At 42.2% G+C, this 26335-nt stretch overlaps 1 protein-coding gene across 9 annotated transcripts in view; it reads left to right on the forward strand.

Annotated features, from left to right (window-relative positions):
* Positions 1-26335, forward strand: part of Arhgap17 (Rho GTPase activating protein 17) — a 92275-nt gene that overhangs the window by 11041 nt on the left and 54899 nt on the right. The window lies entirely within an intron of this gene.

Genomic DNA, 26335 nt, shown 5'->3' on the forward strand with positions numbered 1-26335 from the left:
ACTTGTAGCACAGGGCTCCTGACGTTGCCGGGGAGCAAGCTGTGGTATGTGTAGGAAGTTGGCATCTAATAAGGAGACATCATGAGACAGCAAGGGAAGAATATTAGACAGCAGATTAGTACTGGGGAAAATAGGTTAGATTTCACCTCACCACCATAGGCCAAAATAAATTTCAGACAGTTTAAGAGTTTCTTGTAGGAGCTAGGGATGTAGCTCAATGGTAGAATGATTGCCGAACATTCATGAGCCCCTGGGTTTGATTCCCAGCACTAGGGGAAAAAAGTTTCATGTAAAAAACAGACCTGTAAAACGTAGGTAAGAAAATCTGGCTTATTGTGGAAAGTACTTCATGGTTTAGTTATCAAAATGCAGAGATGGAATGATACATGATATCCTATAGATTTAACCACATAGTAATAAAATTTGGGGCTATGTAGCTCAGTGGTAGAGCACTTGCTAAGCTTGTATGAGGGCCTGGGTTTGATCCCCACCCCTGAAAAAAAATACCAAAAAACTATTATAAATATTATATTATAATTAAATTATGTTGAATGACCAATTGGAAAAAAACTGACAGCAGCCCCACAGAGGTTTACTGTCCTAGTGTTTCCAGTTCTCAATGTAAAGAACATCCTTCTTGGGAGCAAATATCATGAGCACAATGTTCACAGATGAAATGCAGGTGTTTAGTAAATATATGAGACTATTTTTAAAATTACAGGTCATCTAGGAAATATGACTCTTTAAGACTTCAGCTTTCACTTACTAAATTGACAGAGTTCAAGATAATGTATGTTGCTGTCTTGGGAGTGGAGAGAGAGGCTTTTTCATACACAGCTGGTGGGAATGTAAACTGGCTTTCTTTTCTGGAAAGAAATTTGCCATTGTGTTGTAAGAACCCCTTCTAAACCTGCCCCCCAATCCTTGGTCCACTGCCTGACCGAAGTCTTCTTTCAGATCCCTTTTTCCCAAGCGGCTCCTCCTTGCACTTTCTCGTTCTCCCTCTTCTTCTGACCCATCAGTCCTGCCAGTTCCTCTTGGACGGATGTCACTCTGAAAACTCCATCCAGCTGGCTTTGTTCTTTCACCTGTTCTGTAGAATGACAGCCTGACCTTTCAGCTTCTTCTCTCCTATACCTGAGGTGCAGAGCATGGCCTGGAAAGATCGTCCAGTCCTGCAGGTTAGGACTCCCAGACTTTATGGCCTCCCAGCTTGGCTGGGCTTTTCAGTGCTGCCTTCCAGTTGTTGGCTCGGTTCCCCATCCCATTTCACTGAGTGCCTTCGCCAGACTTTCACTTTTCTCAAAGCTGCTGCACCCTACCCCAGACACGCCCACTCTCCTTGGATGACCTGCCTCCCCGCTTCAGAGAAAACTGGATCTGCTACGGTGGTGTAATGGTCGAGTTTACCAGTGTCTGTGTGCTGGGATCCTTCCAGCCTGGCCACTTCCCAAGGTCTTTGCCTCACTGGGCCTCCCCTTGCTGCTTTGCCTTCTCAGCTTCTCTCTCTCTGCTGGCTGTGTCTTCAGTTGCTGTGTAGTCAGAGTGCCATCAGCTCTCCATCCCTTCTGGGCTTGGCTTTGCCCTGCGTCTTGGTCTCCAGGGCTCATTCCATTTATTTTTGTATCTGAAGGCCTAGCCCAGCACAGGCACCCAAGAAATATTATTTTAATGAATGAGTCCCAAACCAACTGAAATTTAAGTGAATTTTTCTAGAAACTAGAAAATCAGTGGCACCAGCATTAATTTTTAGGAAAACAAACCACCCGGATAATGGCATTGGAGGGTGAAGATGGTGTCTCCCACCCATGCAGTACCCCATATGTTGGCCTCTTGCTGCTCACACCCACTGGTCCCTGCCTTCCCTGGCCTCTGCCACAGAGGGCGCTTCAGCTGGTCACTCAGCCTTGCTTTGCTCGCGCTTCACTCCTGGCTTCTGCCCTTCCCTGGCTAGGGACTCCTTTTTTCTTGCCTGCCTCGCTTCTTCCATTGTGTTCCTGAGCCTTCTGGCCTTTGCCTTCATCTCTGCAGGCTCTGCTTTCTGAGAAAACTCCCTGAAATCTGCATTTGCTGCTAATATTGATAGCACGCTTGGTACTCTGGCCCACATGCCTCTTCTGTGCTTCAGAATCGGCAGCAGACCCGCTCTGGAGGTGGACATTGCAGTGTTCAACAGGTCGAGTTGACCTCCTTCACCACATCTTCCAATCCCCATTTTTTGTTAGGGTGAGAGGTCTTAGTATTGAACCAGGTGCACTCGTAGACACTTGGAGGTCACCCCTGTTTCTTGCTTCCCATTCGGTGAGTCTGCTCCTTCTACCTCTGGACTACAGCAATTCTCTGCCTCTTCCTTGACACGAGCCCTTTCTTTTCTCACCTGGATACGGTGTTCTTGGGTCTCTTAACATTCCCCTATTTGGTTTTCCTCTTGCATCTTTCACATAAAAACCATGGTGATCATGATGCCAACATTTATTGGATGTGTACTCAGTATCAGGTCCCATTCCAAGGACTAGTCTGGTACACACTCATTTTATTCCCAACAAACACTGTGAAATTATCCCCTTTTACTGGTGTGAGAACACAGGCACAGGAAGATTTGAGCTTGTGTGAGCTCACAGACTGACTGACATCTGTCTGCATAGTCCAGCTCTTAAATCACTTGTGTAACAACAGGAACACAAGCACTTTTTGAGCTTTCTAGGAATTAACACTTGCCTTATCAGTCTCTTTTACTTCTTCAGCTCTATAAGTTAGATATTCTTAGTATCTCTTTTCTCTGAGAGAGTAGGACACAGGTGTTAACTGATCCGCTCTTGGTTGTGCAGCTCCTGGGTGGTGGACTGGGTTTTGGCCCCAGTCACCTTGCTCCAGGTTGTCACTCTGAGACATTTTGCCCCCCACATGGAGCTGGCACTTGCGGGGTAGGGGGGGAGGCATCTTCTGAACACATCTGAACACACTTTTAGAAAATATTTTCTTAGGACACATTTGCAGTCTGTAATGATTACATTCACTTACATCCACTGTAGGGAGTTCGTACATGTGCATAACACAAATTAATTCTTACATTCTCTTCTCCCCTCCAGACTGCTGTCTCTTGGTCCTCTTCCCACTTGCAAAAAATCCATCTTCCTGTTTCCTATTATCTATCTTTTACTCTTTAATTTATTTATAGTTTGGGTTCCTCATGTAAGAGCAGTGACATTTAAGCTTGTGTGTGATTTATTTCACTTAACATTATGGTCCAGGGTACATCCATTTTCCTACAGGTAGACTCAAGTTCATATTTCTTTACTACAGAGTAGTATTCCATTGTCTGTGAACACCACATTTTCTTTATCCATTTATCTGTTGATGGACATAAAGGCCCCTTCCAATTTAATTACTGTGAATTGTGAACACACTTATGCGTGGTTTTGAGTTTGCCTTCAGAGATGTGCGATATAAGATGTTCTCCTTAATAAGAGTTCTTGGGCTGTGGGCCAGGGATTTAGCTCAGTGGTTCCACTGCGTGCCTCCCAAGCGCAAGGTCCCGAGTTCGATCCCCGGTACCAAAAAACCCAAAAAAACAAGAGTTCTTGGGCTGGGAGCAGGGTGGAGCTCAGTGTTGGTGCCTGTGCTTAGTTAGCATGCTTGAGGGCCTTGGTTCAATCCCCAGCACCAAGAAAGAAAAAGAAAAACAAAACAAAAACAAGCAAACAAGAAACATAATTGTTTTGACTGTAAGAAAAGACTAGTATCATGTTTGAACAATATTGAGATACAGTAAAATGCTAGATTTGCCAAAAATGCTGGAGAAATTCCTTTGCTTTATCCCCTGCCTACTTCCTCTCCTGTCATTGTTGATTGTATAATTTGATCTTTGATAAATTCTTAGGAATATAACTGTAGTAATAACAAGCTACAGTACAGCGCATTGAAGTATTTCTTCACTAGTAGGTTCCTGCAATTATTGATGCTAAAAAATTCTTTGATGAGTTAAGAAACTGAAGACACTGTGGAATGGTTGACTGAACTTGTGTTTATCCTCCCCATTAAAATCCAGTAAATGTTATAAAAGATTTTTTTTAAACTTACAAATTTTTTAAAATGCACTGAAAATCATTTAAAGTTCCCGTCGTACCTATGAAGAGGCAGGTCAGTAGACAGGGAAACAAGTGCCGTCTTGTTCAGTCACTGTCCGAGGTAGGACCAGTAAGATAGAAGCATCTGTAGAAAAGCACTTTATCCCCTCCCCCCACTCCCAGTTCCAGGGGCTGAAGCCAGGGCCTTTGAACTGAGCTACATCTCCAGTCCTTTTATTATTTTTTGAGACAGGGTCTCACTTAAGTGCTGGAGTTAAAGGCATGAGCCACCATGCCTCCCATTTGTTTTTTGGTTTGTTTTGGTTTTTTGTTTTTTTGGTAAAGGAAGCAGGAACAAAACAGAGTTCTTGGAAATTAAAAAACTGTAATATTGTTCAGTTCAGAACAAGCCTGAGGGAACTGTGAAAACAAACTAAATCAAGTATCTATAGTCTTTCATGTTCCAGGATATAGGACTTTAAATTTATTTATTTATTTATTTTTTGGTACCAGGGATCGAACTCGAGACCTTGCGCTTTTGAGGCAGGCCAGGCACTTGAACCACTGAGCTAAATCCCCAGCCAGGACTTTAAATTTATATAATCAGGAGTAGCATTAATAAAGAACAATTATTTAACACGTTACTACAGGGTCAGAAGAGTCTCTTTCCTCTGTCTCCAAACCTCTGGTCTTGTTAATTTAAATCAGTTCTATTGATCTTTATGAATTACCACCTTTTTGCCTCTTAGTGTCAAGAAGCCCTTTCTTTCTGGAAACTGGATTGTTAAGCAAGTGGTTCTTCTCTGGGGGCAGTTTTGTCCCCTCCTTTTCCTGGGGACATTTGAGAATCTCTGCAGACAGTTTTAGTTGCCACCATGTGAGGGAAAGCCGGAGTGGGATACAACATTGTCCCTCACTTCTACTTGGGTAGAGGCCAGGATGTTATACAGTCTGCATTGCCCGCATGAGCCCCACACAGGAAGGGACTATCTAGACCAGATTGTCCCTAGTGCCGAGTTTGACAACAAGTCGACCTGCAGCCCACCCTTTTCTTTATCTTCCAAGACTCAGAGACTATAGAAGTTAAAGACTGATAGTTGGAAATTGGCAGTCTTTTTTTTTTTTTGGTACCGGGTATCGAACTCAGGACCTTGCACTTGCGAGGCAAGCGCAGTGCCACTGAGCTAAATCCCCGGCCCTAAAAAATTGGTAGTCTTTAAACTAAACTAGTTATGATTCGTTCCTAGAAAGTAGATAAAATTTGTACTACTTCGCTGTGGCTAGTCTGCCTGCATAGTAAAGCTGAAGGTATGATGTCAAGAGTGACACTTGGCCCGGGGCAGAACAATCTGATTAGAATGCTCCTTCAGCCTGCTGCTGCTCTCTTATCACTCTGTCTGGAGCTCTTTCCCAGCTTCCGGATGCAGCCTCTCAGTTTTCCTTTACCAGGACAACTGTGGCTAATGAGGTTTGGCTGGAGGCTTCTCCACTCAGACTGGCTCAGTGAAGCACTGTTTGCCTGAGTTCTGTGACCTTCCCTTTCCTCCCTACTGCGAAGTTATGGTGAGGCCTCCTGGAGATGAATTCTTTTTAGCCTTTGTCTTCTAAAATGTCTTTATTTTAAGGGTCTTTGTTTGTTTGATGTAGTATTATAGATCACCAGTTTGTCTGTTTTTTTCCGTTAAGTTTATTGGCACATTTTAGGCGTACATTATGATGACATTCGTCATTGGGAATTTGTGTCTGTACATGATGCATCTTGGTTCTTGTTTTTCCCCTTCCCCTGCCCTCCCACCCCTCCACCCCTCCCTATTTACAAAAATTTTGTTTCTGTTTTTTCCTTCTTTTCTCACATTTTTTCCTTTCCTCCCCCCCCTTCCCCTATTGGTCCTTTTCTTCCTATTTTACATTATCTGTTATACATTTTGGTCCTCGTTTACACTTTCACTCTCTCACACCAGAGAAACAATGCGGTATTTACACACATGTGTCTGATTTATTTTACTCTAGAGTATGGCCTCAAGGTCCATCCATTTAGCTATAAATGTCTGTAGTTTCTCATTCTTTATGGCTGAGTAGTACTCCATTTTGTAAAAAAAAAAAAACACCCACATCTTCTTTATCCAGTCACCAGTTGAAGGTCAGGTACTTGGGCTATTTCCAAGATTTAGCTATTACAAACTGTGCTGCGATAAACATGTGTGCACAGATATTATTGCTGTGATATGCTTTCAGTTCTCTTGGGAAGATACCCAGTAGAGGAATAGCTGGGTCAAATGGGACCTCTAATCCTACCGTAAAGCTGTCATTTCATTGTCATTTGATCTTAGTGTTTCTGATGACAAGTCAGCTGTCATTCCTTTTGGTACCAGGGATCGAACTCGGGTCCTTGCGCTTGCAAGGCAGGCGGTGGAACCACTGAGCTAAATCCCTGGCCCTCAGCTGTTATTCTTACTGTTGCTTTTTGTATATAAAGTGCCTCCTCTATCTTACTTGTCTGCTTTTAAGATTTAGTCTTGATCTTTGTTTTGTAGCAGTTGACTTTGATGTTTTTGCTTGTGTTTTTCTTTGTATTTATCTGGCATGGGGTTCTCTGAACATTTTGGATCTATGGGTTAATATATCTCATTAATTTTGGAAAATTCTTATATGTTCTTCTACCCCATATTCTCTCACTTTTCCCCTAGGACTAATGACATGTATTATAGATTGAGATTAGAACTTGGACACTTTGTTCCAATTTTCTTCACTTTTTTTTTCCTTCATCTGTTTTAGTAAGGATTATTCCTTTAAGTCTCCAAATCCTTTCTCTGTTCCTGCTTTTTAGTCCATCTTTTTCCCTAAATTCATTCATGTTTCTGTGACAGTTGTTCTAAAGTCCCTGCAGGGTAGACTCATTACCTTGAGTAGCTCTGGGTCTAATTGTTGACTCTTGATTGCTTCACATTTTTCTGTGGCGATTTCTGACTGATTGGCCGATGTAGGTGGAAGTGAGAGTGGTGTGCTCCTTCTGCCTGGCAAGGAGCGTGAGGATGTGAATGTCAGTGCAGTGTGCACTTTCTGAGAGTCTGAGCTCTGTTGTGGGATCAGCGTTTTCCTATGGGCAGTTCCTGTTTATCCCAGATCTCCTGCCTTCCCTCACACCGAGAGCTCTTCTCAGCCCTCTGGCCTTTCTGTGTGGGGGAAGACCATGGCCTGACACTCATTTGCTCAGAGTCCTGCAAGATTTCTCTCAGGTTTCCCTGTAGCCCCTCAGCAGGCTCCCACTGTGGTTGGTGGCCACCTCCTGTGCAGTGTAAGGCCCAGAATACCTGTGGGTTTCTCTTGGTTTTCCTGCCTTGTCTGGAGGCTGCATGCCTCTGAGCTGAGAGCGCGGTTTCATCCCAGCCGTGGTACCTTGAGTCTGACGGTGCCCTCGTGCTCTTTCTCACCTCCGCCTTCCTTCCCTCAGTGCTCTTTACTCTCCAACACCCGTTTCAGCTCCCCCATTAGGCCTCACCAGCCAGCCCATTTTCAGAAAACTTTTCCGTTCTCTTAGTTGTGTTCAGGGTCCCTTGTGTCGTCTCTGTGGCGTTCTGCAAGATGATTTAACTACTTTGTGCCCAGGTGTCTAATCTCTAACATGGGCATTATAATGATAGCAATTTCATGGTTATTTTGAGGATTAAATGGTTTAATAGGTGTTAAGTATGTGCCTTACTTTCTTCATTGCTGGGGCACTGTACCAGACAGACACCCACAAGTTAAGGAGGAAAGGTTTACTGTAGCTCACAGTTTGTAGAGGTTTCGGTCCATAGCCAGCTGGCTCCAAGGTGGGGTGGCAGAGCAGAGGGGCATCGCAGAGGAGGCTTGCTTATGGCCTGATGCTGAAGCAGAGAGAGAGAGATCAAGGAGGAGGGAGGGAGATAGGCTCTTCCAGGCCACGCCCCCAGTGACCACCTCCTCCAACCAGGCTTCACCTCCCAACATCACACTTAGCTGCAGACTCACCAGTGGACTAAGCCACTGATGGGTATCACTACCCGTGCAATCAGTCACCTCCCAAAAGCCCCACCTAAGAGCATGAGGCTTTAGGGGGACATCAAGACATAAACCAAAATGCAGTCCTGTGTATTAGGCCATTAAGAACAGGTCTTTAGGGCCAGGGATTTAGCTCAGTGGTTTCGCCAACTGCTGCGCAAGCACAAGGACCCAAGTTCGATCCCCGGTACCAAAAAAAAAAGAACAGGTCTTTGGAATAATACTGCCCAGACTGAGTCTACCTGTGAAAACTTGGGTGCATCCCTTAGCTTCTCTGCCTCAATTTTCCTTATCTATACTCAATTGCTGTGACGTGTGGTGGAATTAATTCTTGCCAAGCACCCGGGACAGTGCTGTGCACATGACTGAGCTTAGTAGATCAAGCTATGAGGACAGCTTGTCCTGTTGGAGCCTGGGCTCATTGCGCTGGAGTAAAATGATTTATTTTCCTCCATAGTCCTCGAGCTCTGTCAGGGCAGGGGCTCGATCTCTTACTCAGGATAGCTCATGGCAGGGAACCAAACAAATAGCCATGAAAAGGTTAATGGCAAAGTATGCATGACAGCAGCCCATGCTGCGCTGCATAGGTCCCCTCGGTAACCTTGCATTATTTGGAGAATATTTTAAAGCAAAACCCTTTTATTTAAAAAAAATGAATTTTCTCTTTTGACTCATCTGCACTGTCCTTTCGTCATGCACTCTTTGACCTTTAGAAAAGGGCAAGTAAAGATTTATGGTGTTCTTCACCCAGAATTGACTTGTCTTCCTTCAAAAGCTGCCTCCCCCAGATTCTCCAGGTGAATAGTTTTTCCCTTCATTTTGTGCCTGACAGGAAACATGGGACTTTCTGGGATATATTTGTGATGTGTATTCATTGTTATCCAAATTCTCAGAATGATATGCCTTTGTGTGTAGAGATACAATTCTCCATTTGCAAGGTTTCAAAATGTTGTCTCTTTTGCTGTTTTATTGTAGCCTCTTAAAAGTTGTGTGAGAATGTTGATGGAAACATCAAGTGAGAGGCAGGAAGGTGAAGGGAATATGTTTTTAGATTATGTAGTTAGTTTGTGGTAGAGCTAGGAGCAGAATTTAGAAGGATGACAATTTAAGAGAAACCCAGCTTTGTTCTGTGGTGTTGAAATTACTCTTTCTGAGGGCTCAAAGACTGGTTCACATGGTGTCATTCATTTGATGGTGTCTGCCTCAGTTTCCACACACACAAAATAAGAAAAATAAACATTGCTCTGTAAGGGTACTTATAATAAAATGAAATAATGTATGTGAAAGTGCTTTCATAAAAGAAAATAATGTACAATGCTGCTATTTAAATACTTTTTTGAAACTTTAGTATCAAATCTGGTGTTAAATGTTAAGGTCTTTTGATGAAATATGTTCGTTTCTGTGAATTCCAGTTCTGTGCTTGATTAACTTCTTGACCAGAGAGCGCTTTATATTTTATAAATATTCCTATACTTTGTGAAGGATTTTTCACACTGACAGTCTATAGTCAGTAGTTGTGCTGCGCTCTTTCTTTTAAAACAGCTGCATGTCTTTGACCAGGGTGGAGCTAGAGCTCTGGGTCTCTGTTCTTCGACGCACCCTGGACAGCTGCAGAGGCCTCCAGGTGATCTCCTTACCTCCACCTGTGTGCTGCTGTTAGCAGAACTTTTATTCAAAAACTTCATGCTCTCCATTACTGAAACCCATTAGTGGCTCCCCGTTACCCCTAGGTCCTTAGCAGGCAAAACCTTTCTGTGTAGCCAGACCCCTCTGTCCATGCTTTGGGTTGTCCTGACTCATCCGAGGACAGGGGCTGCTTCCCTGGGAAGCCTTTCCTGACCACATGGACCATTACTGCCTGTGTCCCCAACACTCTGAGCAAGGTTGTTTACATTTTGCCTTTCCCAGGAGCTTCTCTGAGGGTGGGCTGACTCATTTCTCTTTTTTAACTCTCTAGTTCTCGGCGTTTAGTTAGAACACCATAAATACTAGGTGGATGAATGAAAATCTAAGCTCTAAAATCCCTTGTAGCAAGGCATTCTGGGATGCTTGCCTTATGGTTACAGAATGGCCTGGGGCCCTGAGAGTCCACGCATGGGAACTGCTGGTGCAGGCGTTTTCACAGCCTCCTTATAGCAGTGATGCCGCAGCTTAAAATGTTGATCCTTTGATGGAGGGGTTTGCGAATGCACCACAGATTCTCTCTCTAAGTTTCTGCTTATTGTGTGCCTCTTCGGTGGCCTCCATCCCAATCGCTTTATCACAACCAGCCATTTGTTTTAACTGAACAGCCTGTTGTGCTCCTACTGTAAGTTGGACGTGGCTTTTTTGTCTCAGTGTGATGGGGCTTAACAGGAACTTCTTCCAGAGAGAAGCTAGAACAGCCTGATTACTGTACTTAGGAAAGGTCATTCTTAAATAAGATTTATCTTTGTTGTGCCTCTCAGAATAGCTAACGCTGGGAGTGTGGTAAATTAGAGAAATGATAAACAGGATTATGTTTCTAAACAACCGCTCTGGAGATGGTATTGTTATTTACATCTGACAGTTAGGATTGCTCCTAACTATTTTATAGTGGACCAGTGGACATTCCCAGTTGCAGCTCGCTAAGTGACGCCCTGGCTTCAGAGTCAGGTCTGTCTGACTCTAGAGCCCTAACTCCTAGCTCTTGCCATAGCCTGTGTCCTTGTTCTCTCCTTGAGCTAAAGCTTACAAGTTTCTTATCACTTAGTGACTGTTGTGAAGACAAGAAGGAAGGAGAGTAGATCCACTCTGACTCCGTGAGTGCAGTGCATGCGAACAGCTCGGAGCTGGTCTTCACTGCCTGCTGCTTCCTCTGCCATGGCAGTTCTTCAAGCCTTCTATCCTGTGGTTCTCAGGGCCAGCTCCTTTTTAATACAGAGGCCCAGGGCTTACCCCAGAGGGAGAGATCCTGGGTGTGGTGACTGGGTTGAGGTCCAGACATTGGTATTAGTATTATTTTTAATGGTCTAATTGAGTCATATATCACATAAGGACAGGGACACATTTTGGGAAATGCTGTATGTTTTCTAATTTAAGTATATACATGCACACACACACACGTGTACATATAATTACCCTGTTAAGCCTGGGCCATGATGAAGGAAACAGCAGAGATTAAATCAAGCACAAGAGGGAACTGACGCAATCAGGAGACGCTGGAAACACAAGATTTATGAGCTGCTGCCAGCATTACACTGTTTTACAATAAACTTTTTTATTAGAAGTGCATTCTAAAATACCCATTAAAAAGTATAGTTGGGCTGGGGATTTAGCTCAGTGGTTTTGCCGCCTGCTGCGCAAGTGCAAGGACCCGAGTTCGATCCCCCGTACCAAAAAAAAAAAAGTATAGTAAATGCACAAAGTAGTAACATACCAGTAGTTGTTTATCATTCCCAGGTATCATATGGTGTGTGTAACTATATATGCTCCACTTTTATGTGATGGGTGGTACAGTAGGTTTGTACACACCAGCATTATCACAGGTGTGTGAGAAACATGTTCACAATGGTGCCATGTCACTAGGTGACAAGAATATTTTTTTTTTTTTGGCACCAGGGATTGAACTCGGGATCTTGCACTTGCAAGGCAGGCAGTAGAACCACTGAGCTAAATCACCCAGCCCCGACAAGAATTTTTATCATCATTATAATCTTAAGGGACCACCCTCATATGTATGGTTGGTTATTGACTGAAATGTGATTATGAAACGTGACTATTTATTCATAAAATTCACCCATTTTTACATGTATAATTCAGTGATTTTTTAGTAAATTTACTGAGTTGTGTCGCCATCACCGCAATCCAAGTGTAGAACCTTTCTGTCACCTCAGATAAGATCCATTGTGCCCCTTTACAGTTAAACCCCATCCTATCCCACCCAGCCAGCCGCTCAGTTTCTGCCTCTGTAATAGTGGCCTTTTCTGGCTGCTTTGTAATGGCTCGCTCACCCCTCCCTCACTCACTCCCTTCTTCCTTTTTCTTTCTTTCTTATTTACATTGTTGTTGTTGTTGGGATATCCTTGTGACACATAGTAATCACACTCATCTCAAGAAATTACTGTAGTGCATATATATATTGCATAGATTTTCCGCAGCTCCCAGGAACAAAATGAGTAGCTAAGGCTGAGAGCTGCAATTTCCTCTTGGGTTTTTTCATTACTGTTTCCTAGGTTCAGAGTGGCTCCAGAAAACAACAGGTGCATACCTACTATGACTGATTTTTTTGTTCAGCTCTGAGCTAAATAGGACTTTGTTAGCTGCACTGAGAACTTAATGATCACTTATAACCTGCTTTTTATGGGAATGCACTTTTCAGCGACAAGGTGTGCTGTGTTAGGGAGAACTGTCTCAAGGTTCCAGTGCCTACCTATGGGTGGTAGCAGCACTGTCAGCCAGTTGTGGAGAGCTGAGCACCTGACTTTTGTGGCCTTGTCTTTGTCACTTTTTTTCTTTACTTTTTTTTCTTAGGGGGATAGTGCTGTTGGGGGGTGGCGCTGGAGGTTGAATCAGGGCCCCTCACATGCAAGGCAAGTATCCAGCCACTGAGCCCTGGGCTCACCTTGACACTCGCTGTAGGTTTTTTTGTGGCTTTTCAGCCCCTCCTAGCCTTTTGTGTTGCCTTACCACAGCAATAAGCTAGGCCCCTCCCTGTAATTTCTCCTGTAGGTGTTAGTTCTATATGTGCTATCTGCATAGCACCAGCTTGCAGAGTATTTCCCACCTATTTTTGACTGCTTAAATAAATTTTGTAGAAACTCAAGTGCCTCCAGGTCCAAGCAGGTAGTGTAAGTGACTAAAGTAGGCCGGGAAATGAGGCACTGGGAAGTCCCCTGAGAGACCATTGAGGGAAGTTGCCAAGTGTGGTTGGTACCCGAGAAGTTTCTTCAGACTCTGCCATAAGCAGGAATTATTGGTGGGGCTTTGAGACTTAAGTCACATGATTAGAGGAAGGTTAGAAGACAGATTCTATTTCATGTCCCAGAGGGGAAAGAAAGCCACCTGACCAAACAAAAAGCTTTGTGGATAAGCTTCCACGTGTAGGAAAACGATAAAGTGCCATTCAGTTTCTTTTCAAACTTAACTCTTCATCTTAGGCATATATTGGAATTCAAATAATATTATGAAGATTAAGTTTGATAAGGGTTTTCTTACTGTCTTTTAAGGTAAAAAATAAATGTATAACCCTATCTGGGAGAAGCTGTAAAAATGGTATGTAGCAGAATTCCATCATTTGGGGAAATAGTTCGGAGTCTAGAATTTTTTTTTTTTTTTTTTTTGGTACCGGGGATCAAACTCAGGTCTGTTTTCCCCTACCCCATTGCTAAAATATTTTCTATTTATCATTTTTCTCCTTCTTATGTATGGGAACAACACTTATTTTTTCCCCTAATACTATCCCTCTGGAGTTTTGTAAACTCTTTAAGACTTTCTAAACTACTTTGTGGAATGTGTAACAAATTGTTTCATGTATAAAGTGTCCGAAGGTCCTTTATTTTAAAAATCCACTTAAGTAGATTTCAGCTTCCTTCTCAGAAATTTAAGAATACAGATGATCTGATGAGATAGAACAGCAAGACTCAGCAGTCCCCCAGCTCACTATAAAATGAAATGATTGCACCAGCTCAGCACAAAGGCACCAGTGGATTTTGGAAACACTTGTAACCTGGAGATGATTGTGTTACACAAGATTGGATTCCCAGCAGAATGAAATGTACTTAGCTGTGGATCTGGTCATTGTAATTTCACTGTGAATGCAAATTACAGTATGCACAGTAATGTTGATGTGTGTACAGTTTTGAGATTACTTGATCTGTCATGGGTTATCTTATTCCTCAAAAATACATTTAGATATTTCCAGGTAACCAGAGTTTAAAGTCAGTTTATTAAAAATTTTCTCAGTGCCTTGTTTTGTAAAAATTTTAATTGCATATCAAAGTGAGTGTGGAAGTACAAAAACCATCAGAACTATAATCTTGTGTGAAATCAAAGAACAATAACATTGTGATCTCCAGGGCAATGGGAGCCATTGAAGTTTGATATTGGTATTGGTGCCCTAGCCACATGTTTGCCAACCCCAGGGAGAGAGGCCCTGGGTGCTAGAAACATGAGCTCCAGTTTTGAGGGCTCCAATGGCTGAAGGAATTGGAAAGGAGCAGTTTGGTAAAGTTTTTAAAAAGATAGTATCTCTCAGTCTCTGAAGTGCTAGCTGGGAAAGTACAGAAATCCCCCTCAAGAAAAGAAGAATTTGGGGCTGGGGATTTAGCTCAGTGGTTCTGCTGCCTGTCACGCAACCGCAAGGACCCAAGTTCAATCCCCGGTACCAAAAAAAAAAAAAAAAGAATATGGATTTTGGTAGTGATTAAGGAGGATTGACATTTCTTGGGAAAACATGCTTAACTAGTACGTAGATCTGGGGTCAGCAAACTCTGGCCTATGGGCCAAATCCAGATGCCACAGGCTCAGAATGGTTTTTGCATTTTTAAATGGTTGGAAAAAAATTAAGAGTAGCATTATTTCATGATACATGAAAATTAAGTGAAATTCAAATTTCAGTGTTCATGAAGTTTGATTAGAGCACAATGAGGTTCTTTCATTAATGTTATCTGTGATTGTTTTTGTGCTACAGAGGCAGAGCTGAGTACTCACATAGGGATGGGTATGGTCTGCAGGCCTGAAATATTTATTATTTGTTTCTTTTCAGAAATGCTTGCTGAACCCTTACATAGAGAATTGTGTTTATTAGGTCTCATCCTGAAATGTTTGTGAGTAGAGGCCAGAAAGAGAATAATAAGTATAATATTTCCGTGTTTTGCAGGGGGAATGGATGTCCTGGGGAGGTGGGTGGGTAGGTAGAGGGGAGGTGTACTTTTTAATATCTTCCTGTCACTGGTTTTACCAGCGCTGGTCTGTCCTTCCGCATTGGAACTACATTATCAGGTCAGCCACCCCATTCGTTTTGGCAGCTTCTTTTTGATTATGTGGCAGAATGTTAAGAAACAGGAAATACACCCCAGACCAGCCTCACATCCCGGTCCTCAGAGTGATTCTGGAAGGCCAGCTCGCCAGGTTTACCACTTCCTGTGAGGATCACCAGTGTAGGTCATTTCTGTAAAAGGTCTGATTGTGAATGCTTGGGGTTCTTCGTGCCAGGTCCCTGTCACATTAATACAGCTCTGCCCTGCTGCCCTGAAAGCAGCCACAGATAGTAACATCAGCAAGTGAGCCTGGCTGTGTTCCAATAAAACTTCATATGTCTAACGTTGGAATTTCGTATAATTTTCATGTGCTACAGAACATGCCCATCCCCCCAACATTGAAAAATAAAAACTGGTTAGCTTCCCTTGTCACACAGAAGTGGGCCATGAGCTGGATTTAGTTTGCAGGTACAGTTTGTTGTCCTCAGCGATAAAGAAACTGTTCAGACCTGATAGTGAGGCACTCTGAGTTTGAATCCCAGAATTCCTTTCACTGGTTGCATGGTCCTAGGCAAATCACCTCTTAGAGCCTCATTTTCCTCAGCTGTAAAACGGGGTAACAGTAGCTCCCATCTCAGGGTGATGTAAGGAAGAAAGTGCCCAGGGTAATAAGAAGCATCAGCAAATGCTGACTGTGATTGCCCTTGGCTAATGTGAAGGCTGGTGGGTTTGGGTGGAGGTGGACACTCTTGCCTTGTCTTCAGTCTGCTGTTCGAATACATTTAACAAGAGAACGGTGCTTCCTTGCTTCATGCAGTTAAGGTTAATTTGTTTAAATAGAGGGATGACATATCTTCATGTTGGGTTACTGTGCACCATACAGTAATGAGGTAGAGTCCTGGATCTGTGTTCTGACCTGGAGGATGTGTCTCTCTGTACCTGTGTGTGTCTGTGATGTGTGTATGTATGTGTCCATCTGTGTGTAAATGTGTTGTTGAACTGAGTTTCTCAGCTCTGGCCTTGTTGACATTTAGAACCTGTAACAGGCAGAATGATGCTCTGCCTCTTGATATCTATGCCCTAACTTTGGGAACCTGAGAATGTTCGGGGTGACATGGCGAAGGAGAGTTGAGGTGGAGATGGAATTAAAGTTGCTGATCATCAGTAAGGGAGACTATCCAAGTAGACCCAGTGTAGTCAGAAACACCCTTGACAGTGGAAGAAGCTGTGACTGGGAAAGAGAGGCACAGAGAGCAGGTTGCTAGCTTTGACCGTGCAGGAAAGAGGGCCAAGGAATGTGAGCATTCTAGAAGCTCAAAAGGAAGCAAACGGATTCTCCCCTAGTGTCCAAAAAGGAATCCAGCCATGTTGGCACCAGCCCACTGACCTCCAGAACTGTAAGATAATACATTTTTATGCCACTCAACTTGTGGTAAGTTGTTAGAGCAGCAAGGGGAAACCAACACAAGGCCAGATAATTCTTTATTTATAAGTCTTTACATTAATGAGAGGAACATGTACACTTGGGATGCTTAGCATACTGGTCTCTGTTCATCAGATACCTTCCATGAGGACAACCTAAGATGTCTCCAGATAGTGCCAGGCCTCCAGTTGAGAATCACTAGTTTAAATTTAGAAACAGTAATCCCTTTGGAATATGGGATTTGAAATGTGGAGGGATGGCTTTTATTCCCTTTTTAATACAAAATTTAAAAATCAGTAGTAATATAGATAGCTTTACTTTTTGTGAGTTTTCCCCCCCAATTTTAAAGAAGATTAATTGGGGGATTTTTTTGTTGTTTTGGACAGGGTCTTGCTATGTAGTTTAGACTGGCCGTGAACTTACTGGATAGCCCAGGCTGACCTCAGACCTGCTGTGATTGTCCTTCCTCAGCTTCCTGAAAGCTGGGATTGCAGGCATGTGCCACTACACCAGGCTTAAAAACGATTAGCTTTGAAAGGCAGTATCAGTTTAATTTTGGTCATTGTGGGTTTTATTGTGGAAGATAATTCTCTTTACCTGTGGCTGCTTTTCTATTTAGCTTCACTGACTCTTTTTTTGTTACTACCTCTTTTGAGATAAAAGTTTACTTTTCAAACCTTTCTCTTATCATTGTGACAGCCACTCATCCATTCATTCACTGCGTACTCATTCAGCACTTAACGTGTGGCAGGTGGGTGCTGGAGGAGGAGTGGTGACTGGAGATCTGACATCACCCCTGCAACCCGCTGTCTGGAGGGAGATGAGTAGTGCCCACTGCTTGGAAGAGCGCGGCCCGGCTTGACAGTGTGGGCTTGCGCCTTTCTGCCTCTGACGTGGAAGTCCACGCCTCCTGTAACAGATATCTTGTGAAGGTGTATGTGTATGGCATCCTGGGGAACAGCACAACAGTTCGCCATAGTGGAATTTGGCATTTGGATGTAGTGGTAGCATTAAGTCTGCCAGAAATCAGCTTGTGACCAGAGATGGAAATTGTCAGATTGATTGGAAATTTTCCTTTGACACTGTGCCATACTCTGAGCATTTTCGTTTTGATAAGAGTACTGCTTCAGACTGGGAACATTGCTGTTTTCTCCTTGGCTGGTGAGTGGACTGAATGAAATACCCTGTTAGCCACATTAGGAAGGTTGGACATCACACTTGTCACAATGCTGCATTGAGGCTTTCAGAATTGCAAGGAGAAATCTTGTGCTTGATTAACAAAAAGTAAAGTAATAATCCTGCCTGAAGTAAGCCTCGCTGGAGTGACTAGTGAAATCTCAGAGTGGCTTGCATCGGAAAAAACAAACCCAGAGTAACATGGCGAGTGGGAAGTTCCTTCCTGATTTGTTTTGTTTTTCCAGTTGCAGACAGGAAACCCTGGAGTGTGTTTTCCAGCACAGAACACTGGACACAAAGAAGGCTCTGACAAAGCATAAAGTTTAGGTCTGTGCAGCAAAAGCCTGATCTAAAACAATCTGGTTTAGCAAGCATTATTTTTATTATTAGATCACTGTGCCCCCCCAGGTACCTTGATAAATTCAATCTGTTGTCCCTATCCTTGAATTTAAAAAAACAGTGGCGACCAAAGATAACAACTTATATGTACTTGGCAGGCGAAATACCATAATTTTTAAAAATACATCTTAGGAAAAACCAGCAAGTTTTTAATGGCTAATTTATGTGCCTATTGAATGAGCACCTTGGCCAGTGTTCTGAGTAATCGCTGGCCTTTGAATAGGTAAAATCCACATCTCTGGTAAAGAGGAACACCTTAAAGATAGCCCAGCGTGGAGAAGGCCTTGGACTGCACACAGCGATAGGGAGGGCTGGTTATTGGAGCACATACTGGGTGGTGGGGGAGTGGTGGTTTCCTACAATTAAGGTAGAGATAGCGCAGGCTAGCAGATTCCCTGTGTGCGGGAAGCACCCCAATTTATAGATTACACTCTGCAGTCACGATTCATGAGTTAAAAGTAATCTTTCCTGATTACGGGTCATTTTTAATTTCAATGAACCTTAAAATCTGATTAAGAAGACACTTTGGATCTTTTCCTAAAATTAATTAACTTAATGTAGAGTTTACACAAAGGCAAAACCATAGGGCAAATTTATTTTTAACCAGTGTGCTAACATTTAATTTAACATAATAGATACGTTGAAAATACTTTTCAGTCTCCAATACCCTTTCAGGTGAAGTACCTCTGAATTTGAATCCAAAAGGACCAGGTTAATTTGGAAAAAGTAATAAATATGCTACTTTTCTTTGTATTTTGGGGACTGTGTGGTGTATGTTCTGTTATGCTTCTGTAGAGAATGAGAGTTGCACCTTTAGTTAGAGGTATTTCCAACCATACCAAGTGTGCTATTTAAACAATGTAAGCACAATACTATTTTTAAAATGTCGAAGTATGTATATACATATACTTTAACAAGTAGTTTAATAGTAAAAGGCTATCACAGAACACAGTGAGTTCTTTCCCTACCAGTATAAAAGTTTAACTGTGTATTTTGGCATTTTCTCATACCCATGTTTATAAATAATATGTGTAAACTGCTGTCCTTTGAGTTATCAAATTCATTTATTATTTGTTGACTTTCTGTTACGATAAATGAGAATTTAAGATTGTTGTATAACCTGTCTCTCTGCTTCTGTCCACTATCCTTCCAATATAGTTATGGTGTACTTTGGGGTTATATTATTATTTGATATTGAGATTATTAGGTCCAGTTAATTATTTGCAGTTGAGCATAGAAGTATACCATGACTATCTTTTTTTTGTAGCAGGAATCGAACTCAGGACCTTGTGCTTGCAAGGCAGGTGTGGGGCGCCACTGAGCTGAATCCCCAGCCCCCATGACTATCTTCTTAATGGGCTTTTCATTTTCCCCAAAGTTAATGCTTTGTTTGTACATTTGCTTTATTTTCTTTGTAGCCGTTATAGCACTGTGCTCATAAATTCATAATTCTTTAATACCTGGCTCTCCAGAATTTAAAAAGTCTGTCATTTAAATTGTTTCTATTATTATTATTTTGGTGGTGCTGAAGATCAAACCCAGGGGCTCATGCATGGCAGGCAAGTGCTCTACCACTGAGCTATATATACCATAGCCCTTATGTTTGATTTTTTTATTTCAAGTTACTTGTGTGAGGTTACCAGACAAGTTGCTGGGAAGAGATGCACACAATTGGTTCTCTTCAGCCAACTCTAACACACTACCAAGCTATTACTAACTATTCCATGCCTGTTGAGAGTCCACAGTATGATTTTAAGCAAGTTTTTCTCTGATTATTATTTTTTTAAAAACACATTTGTGACATACTCTGCTTCTCAGGTTGCCTCTTTTAAACTTGTGAAAATATTAATAAGTCTCGGACTTTTTTCTCCATATTCATAGCAGGGAGAGATTTCAGAGTTGAAGTATATTCTGTTAGGGGTACAGGAGCCTGTGCAGATCTTTGGATCCTGGCTAGAGAAAATATAGCAAAAGTGAGACAACCCAGTGCTGGTGTTTTTCTAGAGGAGGAATGAGGCTGCTGATTGGTAAGGGGCTAGAGGGATGAAGCTATGGTGGGCTCATGCCTGGTGTGGCCCTGTGAAGCTGACTCTCAGGTTTCCTTTCGAGACCCCTTGTTTGGGCTCCTAGTGAGCTGGGCCCCTGCTCCACCTCCCTAACAGGTGTGACTGCCAGTGTTTGGCGCTTCAGCAATGCCTGACACCATGTGTGCCAAGCAAGGGTATGAGGCCTATATTGACCTGCTGCTGGGGGAGTGTGTTCATGGAGTTAGAATTGGCTACCTGTGGAAGCTACGCCTTGACTTTGTCTATAGGCTCTGATTTTCTGCTTTTGGGCGGTATTTGAATCAAGTCAGAGTTCAGTTTCCTGCAGAAACTGGTGAGTGAGCTCCTCCTTTAGGCAACTGCAGGTTAACTGGGACACTGCAGTGACAGCTGGTCCTGGAATCCTTTGTGGCAATGCCCAGACATGCCATTACCCTGAGAGTAGGTGGGAGGGGTGCCCTAAGGTACTTCTCCCTGTTGCCTGCAGCTCTTAGCTTTGTGTTTTGGGGTCATTTTTAGCAGGTCTCATTTACTGTTTGGCCAGACAGCTTTTCCTTCTCTTTCATTGGTTTATGGCCTAGGTCATAACAGCCCTGCATTCTGCCATATCGTTTATAAAAAGGTCAGATTTTCTAGTTCATTTTGCCCCTACCCCCCAGCTCCTTTCCTTATTCAGAGCTTCAGCTTGTTTTTGTTTTGTTTTGTGTGCATGTGCGTGTGTATGAGTGTGTGTGTGAGTGTTGAGTACATTCCTGTTTAGCCATTTTTTTTAAAGCAAACCTTTATTGGTATATTTTAGATATACACAATGATAACATTAATCATAGGGAATTTGTACCTGTACATGATATATCTTGCTCCCACCCCAAACCCTCTTCCCCTCCTTATTTACAAAATAAGGAGTTCTTCCAGATTTTCCTTCTATTCTTTTTTTTCTTATCCCTTCTTTTTTTTCCTCCTCCCACCTCCCTTGTTCCCCTTCTCATTTGAACATTTTCTTCCCATTTCCCAATATATGTTAATACATTTTGGTCCTTATTTACACTTTCAGTTTCTCACACCTGAGAAACAATGCAGTATTTAAACATGTGTGTCAAATTTATCTCACTTAAGAGTGGTCTCAGGGTGCATCCATTTAGCTAGAAATGTCTCAAGCTTATCCTTATTTAAAATATGGCAGAGTAGTACTCCATTGTATTAAAAAAAAAACCCACATCTTCTTTATCCATTTGTTGGTTGATGGCCATTTGGGCTGTTTCCATGATTTAGCTACTACAAACTGTGCCGCTAAACATGAGTGTGCATATATTGCTCTGGTATGATGCTTTTAATTTTTTCAGGAAGATATCAAGAAAGAGAAACCTGGGTCAAATGGAACCTCTAGTTTTAGTTTTTTGAGGAATCTCCACATTGATTTCCATAGTGGTTGTACCAGTCTACACTCCCACTAAAAGTGGAGAAGGGTTCCTTTTTCCCCACACCCCCTTCAACATTTGTTATTGGTTGATTTCTTGATAATAGCCATTCTTTCTGGAGTGAGATGGAATGTCAGTGTTGTTTTATTTTGCATCTCTCAAATGACCAATGATGTTGAACATTTTTTCAATATATTTATTTGCCGTTTCTAATTCTTCATCTGAGGAGTGTCTTTTCATTTCAGATGCCCATATTTGAATTGGGTCTTTAAATTTGGGGTTCTGATTTTTTTTTGAGTTCTTTATATATTCTAGATAGTAGTCCTTTGTCTGAGGAACAGCTGGCAAAAAGTTTTTCCCACATTGTGGGTTGTCTCTTCACTCTGCTGGTTCTTTCTTTTGCTGTGCAAAAGCTTTTTGGTAAGATGAGATCCCAGTTGTTGATTCTTTGTGATATTTCCTGTGCAGTTGGAGTTTTGTTTTCATAAAATCTGTCTACTCATATGTCAAGTGTTCTACTTGTTCTATCTTCCAGGAGATTTAATGTTTCTGTTTCAATATTTAGATCTTTGGTCCATTTTGATTTTAGTTTAGTGCATGGTAAAAGATTATGGGTCTAGTTTTAGTCTTTGTTGTATGGAAAGACAGTTTTTCCAGCACCACTTCTCAGAGAGGCTATCTTTCAGTGAAGGTGTTTGGCCTCTTTGTCAAAGATAAGGTGGTTGTGGGCTGGGGATTATTTTGCTCAGTGGTGCCACCACCTGCCTCACAAGTGCAAGGTCCTGAGTTCAGTCCCTGGTACCAAAAAAAAGATAAGGTGGCTGAGTGTGTTTGGAGTTGTTTCTGCATCTTCTAATGTGTTCCATTGATCCTCAGGTTTGTTTTTTTGCCAGTATCATGCTATTTTTATCACAGTAGCTTTGTAGTATAATTCCAATTTGGGGATTGTGATGTCTCCTACCTCGCCTTTGTTGCTCAGAATTGCTTTTGTTATTCTGAGCCTCTTCTGGTTCCAAGTGAATTTTAGGATTGTTTTCTCTAATTCTGTGAGATATGCTATTGATATTTTTAGTATATGTGCTGCCGAAGTGAGCACTACTATTGGTGTTTTGATTGGGATTGCATTAAATCTGTATAACAATTTTGGAAGTTTGGCCATTTTTATTATGTTGGTTCTTCCTACTCAAAAGCAAAGGATGTCTTTGCATTTTCTGCTATCCTCTTCAATCTCCTTTCTCAGAGTACTGTAGTTTTCAATGTACAGATCTATTATATACCTTGGTGTAGATTTTTTTTATTATTATGGCTAATTGGAGTTCTATAAGCCTCACTTATCTGTATGCCAATTTTTTTTTCCCTGCTTGGGAAGTTTTGTGCCATTACTTCTGTGAACAGGTTTTTTATGTCATTTGCATTATCTCCTGTTTCTTCATTGACTCTGATCAGTCTTATGTTATTCTTCTTTGCATCATTTAGCAGCTGGTGGATTGACCATTTTTCATGGTCCCTTGCTAGCTTTAAGACATCTTTCTTTTCATGATCATTAACTACAATCTTGTCGTCTGTAACTGCAATTCTGTCCTTACATTGGCTCATTCTGCTGCATATACTTTCAATAGAATTTTTAATCTCCTGGATATCTGTTTGAGTCTGTTTCATTCCATTTCTTTCCTGTGTTGGACTTTCATGGTTTCCATCATTTTACTGAGCTTCTCTATTTTTTTATCTGTATCTGCTGTAGAATCACTAATCATGTCTTTCGTTATGATCATCATCTCTGTAGTTATCTGAGAAACTGTTTCTGATTTGATTTTTTCTAGAGCCTCATTCATTTGCTGTGTTTCTTCCACTGTTACCACTTCAGAGAGTCCTGGGGTTGGGTTTCAAATTGTTCCACCTCATTGTTCCCTGGTTTGCCTTTGGTGAGTAGGAAGTTTGGGACTGCATCTTGCTTATATGTCATCTCACATTCTGTTTTTAAAAAATTTAATTCCTAGGTTGATGCTTATAAATTGCACATGGCAAGTATCTTTACTGCTAGAATTTAGAGCTCTTAGGAAATGATGACTTCTCAGAAATGTCAACTTCTCAGAAATGTCTTCCAAGTATAGCTAGTTTTTGGGTTTTGAGTCTGTTGCAAGATCGTACCTCTTCAATTTATTGGGGATGAGAAGTTGCTGCCTATTTGGCCTACCCCTTGATTCTTTGGCACTGGCCTATGGCATTGTTTATGACCCTTAGGCAGTCTCCATCTTGGCGTACCAGGAAGAACAACTGGTTAGAACAATTATGTCACCTTGGCTAAAGTAGTACAATCAACAATAACTATAGCATCAAACCCAGCCTAGAAAATGAGAAATTGTGGTAACTGTTGATCTGCCACCTTTAACCGTATGAACTAGATTTGTGGTTATATAACAAAATCTGATACAAAGCAGAAAATTTTATACAGTAAATATCCCCTCAGAATGGTGATTTTACCCTCAAGGGGGAATATTTGAAATGGTTTAGGGGGGAAAATTGAGAAATAGAAGAAGAGGAAGAGATTAGATGGCTGGAGGACAAAGGAAGGTTATGCAAATTTTGGGGAACTGGTGAAGACAAGAGGGAGAGAAGAAAGAAATAAAAATAGGAACAGAACAGAGCAAGAACAACAAAAAAACTAGAAGCAGTGTTCTCACTTATATAAAAACAAGAACAATCAAGAAAAAAGGAAAAAAAACAAGAAAAGGAAAAAAATAAGAAAAAAACTGTCCACTTTAAGGCATCTCTCTGCTGTCACTGGCAGAAAAATGGAACACACAGAGCCCAGATCTGTGTTGATTAATCCCAACAAGCCGGCTGTAGATTTATGGTAGGGTAATGGATAATCCCAGCAAGTCTGTACCTTTAGTTCTGAAGCTCAGCTGGTTTCTGGCTTTGAGGCTGGAACCCAATTTGTTCAACCTGCAACACCCCATGTGTCTCCTGCCAGCTTGAATTTGGGGCTCCCTGCCAACTTGTACTTGGTTCCTTGACCTTCTGATGACTTGAACTAGGTTCTGCCTCCCTCACCCTGATGGAGCCAGTCCACAGCTGCTCAGTTCTGAGCTCAATTGCCCCTTCTCTAAGATGGCTATCAGCCAATCACCCTCTCCTGGGGGATGTCTGAACCCAAATAACTCACCAGCCACTGCAGTCTGCTGAATCCACTGCTCTGTTCCACTGGTGTGTTTCTCCATGCAGGCCTCTGGGGTCGCCAGTAGTCACCATGTGTCTGCAGGTTTGAGCCACCCTTCCCACACAGTGAGACAGGGCTCAGGGAGAAAGTGCCACTTGCCACCCCTTCCTCCTTTGAAGTCTTTTTCCTCACTCTCCCCTTGGGCTTCACTTCTCACTTCAGATCCTTGCTGTGTACCCGACACACTTCCCTCCTTCTTCTCTTCTTCATGTTACTATATGCCAGTGTCTGGACACCAGATCTCAGAGAGGCTGTTTCTCTACTGTTCACCTCTCCACCATCTTCCTGGAAGTTGGCCTAAATAACCATTTTCTTCAGCTTATTTGCCACTTAAAACTTTCCATGTTTATTTCCATGGGAATTTGGTAGGAATGTCAGAAGACATGGCTTAAGTCACTAATTGAATTGGAAGTCCAAAATGGCACTTGGACTGTAGTAATTTGGGGGTGTTATGTATAACAATGATACAGCCCTTCTGAACTGCAGAGAAAAGTTTTTATGTTAGTTAGCTTTCCATCATAGTGAAGCAATAGTTTAAAAAAGCAGCTTAGAAGGAAGGAAAGGTTTGTTTGGGCTCTTGGCTTTAGAGGTTTCAGTCCATTGTTTTTGGGCCCTGGTACTTTTGGCCTTTGGTGGTATAGTACAACATGGTGGGTATTACATTGTAAAGGAGGCCTGTTAACATCATGGTAGCTGGAAACAGAGAGGTGGAGGGAGAGAGATTGAGAGAGAAAGACATAGAGAGAGACAGAAAGACAGAGACAGGAAGGGCCAGGGTCCCAGTATCCCCTTTACAGGCATGCCCCCTCTTACCTAACTTCCTCACCTAGGCGTCTGCCTCCTGATAATGCCACAGGTTGACAACCAAGCCTCTAACATATGGGCCTTTGAGGAACATTCCAGGACCAAATTATAGCAGTCTTAAAAGATTATTATAGTCTGGCAACTGAGACTGCAGTGGCTTAGAATGCCTTTCTTTTAGTCCGGTGTGGTTCGTACACCCGTAATCCCAGCATTGTGGAGGCTGAGGCAGGAGGGTCACAAGTTCAAGCCTAGCTGGGCAATTTCGTGAGACTCTGCCTCAAAATTTTAAAAAACTAAAAATAAAATTCAAAAAAAGGGGCTGGAGATGTAGCTCAGTGTGAAGGCCCTGGGTTTGATCCCCAGTACCAAATAAGAAAGAAAGAAGGGAGATGTGGGAAGAAAAGGAGAAGGGAAAGAGAACGCCCTTCTGGTTCCTGGCCACCATCTTGATTTTCTGAAAAGTTTGGGGGTGAGTAGTAATGTAAAGCATAGCAAAGGGAAAATTGTGAAAACACTTTCTTTTTGAAGTTAAAAATAGGATGAAATCTGAAAGAGGGAGTACTCAATTGGTGTTATGCGTGAGAATCTAGGCTTTGCGTAATATTTTTAGATTTATGATAAGTGTGTTTCAGTAAGGCTGTGAAACATGGAAGTGGTCATCTTAAGAACGGAAAGTTAAGCTTTTAGGGAGGAGTCTTTTCTCACAGCTTGACCTGTGGCCCTCCTACAAAGGAAGTGTGAGCAGGGAGAGGTTTGAATCTTACTCCAGGCCTATTGAATTAGAACAGGATCCTCCGAATAGAGCTCTCTGCGGGTCTGCCTGGGAAA

Source organism: Heterocephalus glaber, unplaced genomic scaffold, assembly GCF_053883595.1.
Source record: "Heterocephalus glaber isolate CG9 unplaced genomic scaffold, H.glaber_assembly_v1.0 deba00000943, whole genome shotgun sequence".
Lineage (NCBI taxonomy): Eukaryota > Metazoa > Chordata > Mammalia > Rodentia > Bathyergidae > Heterocephalus > Heterocephalus glaber.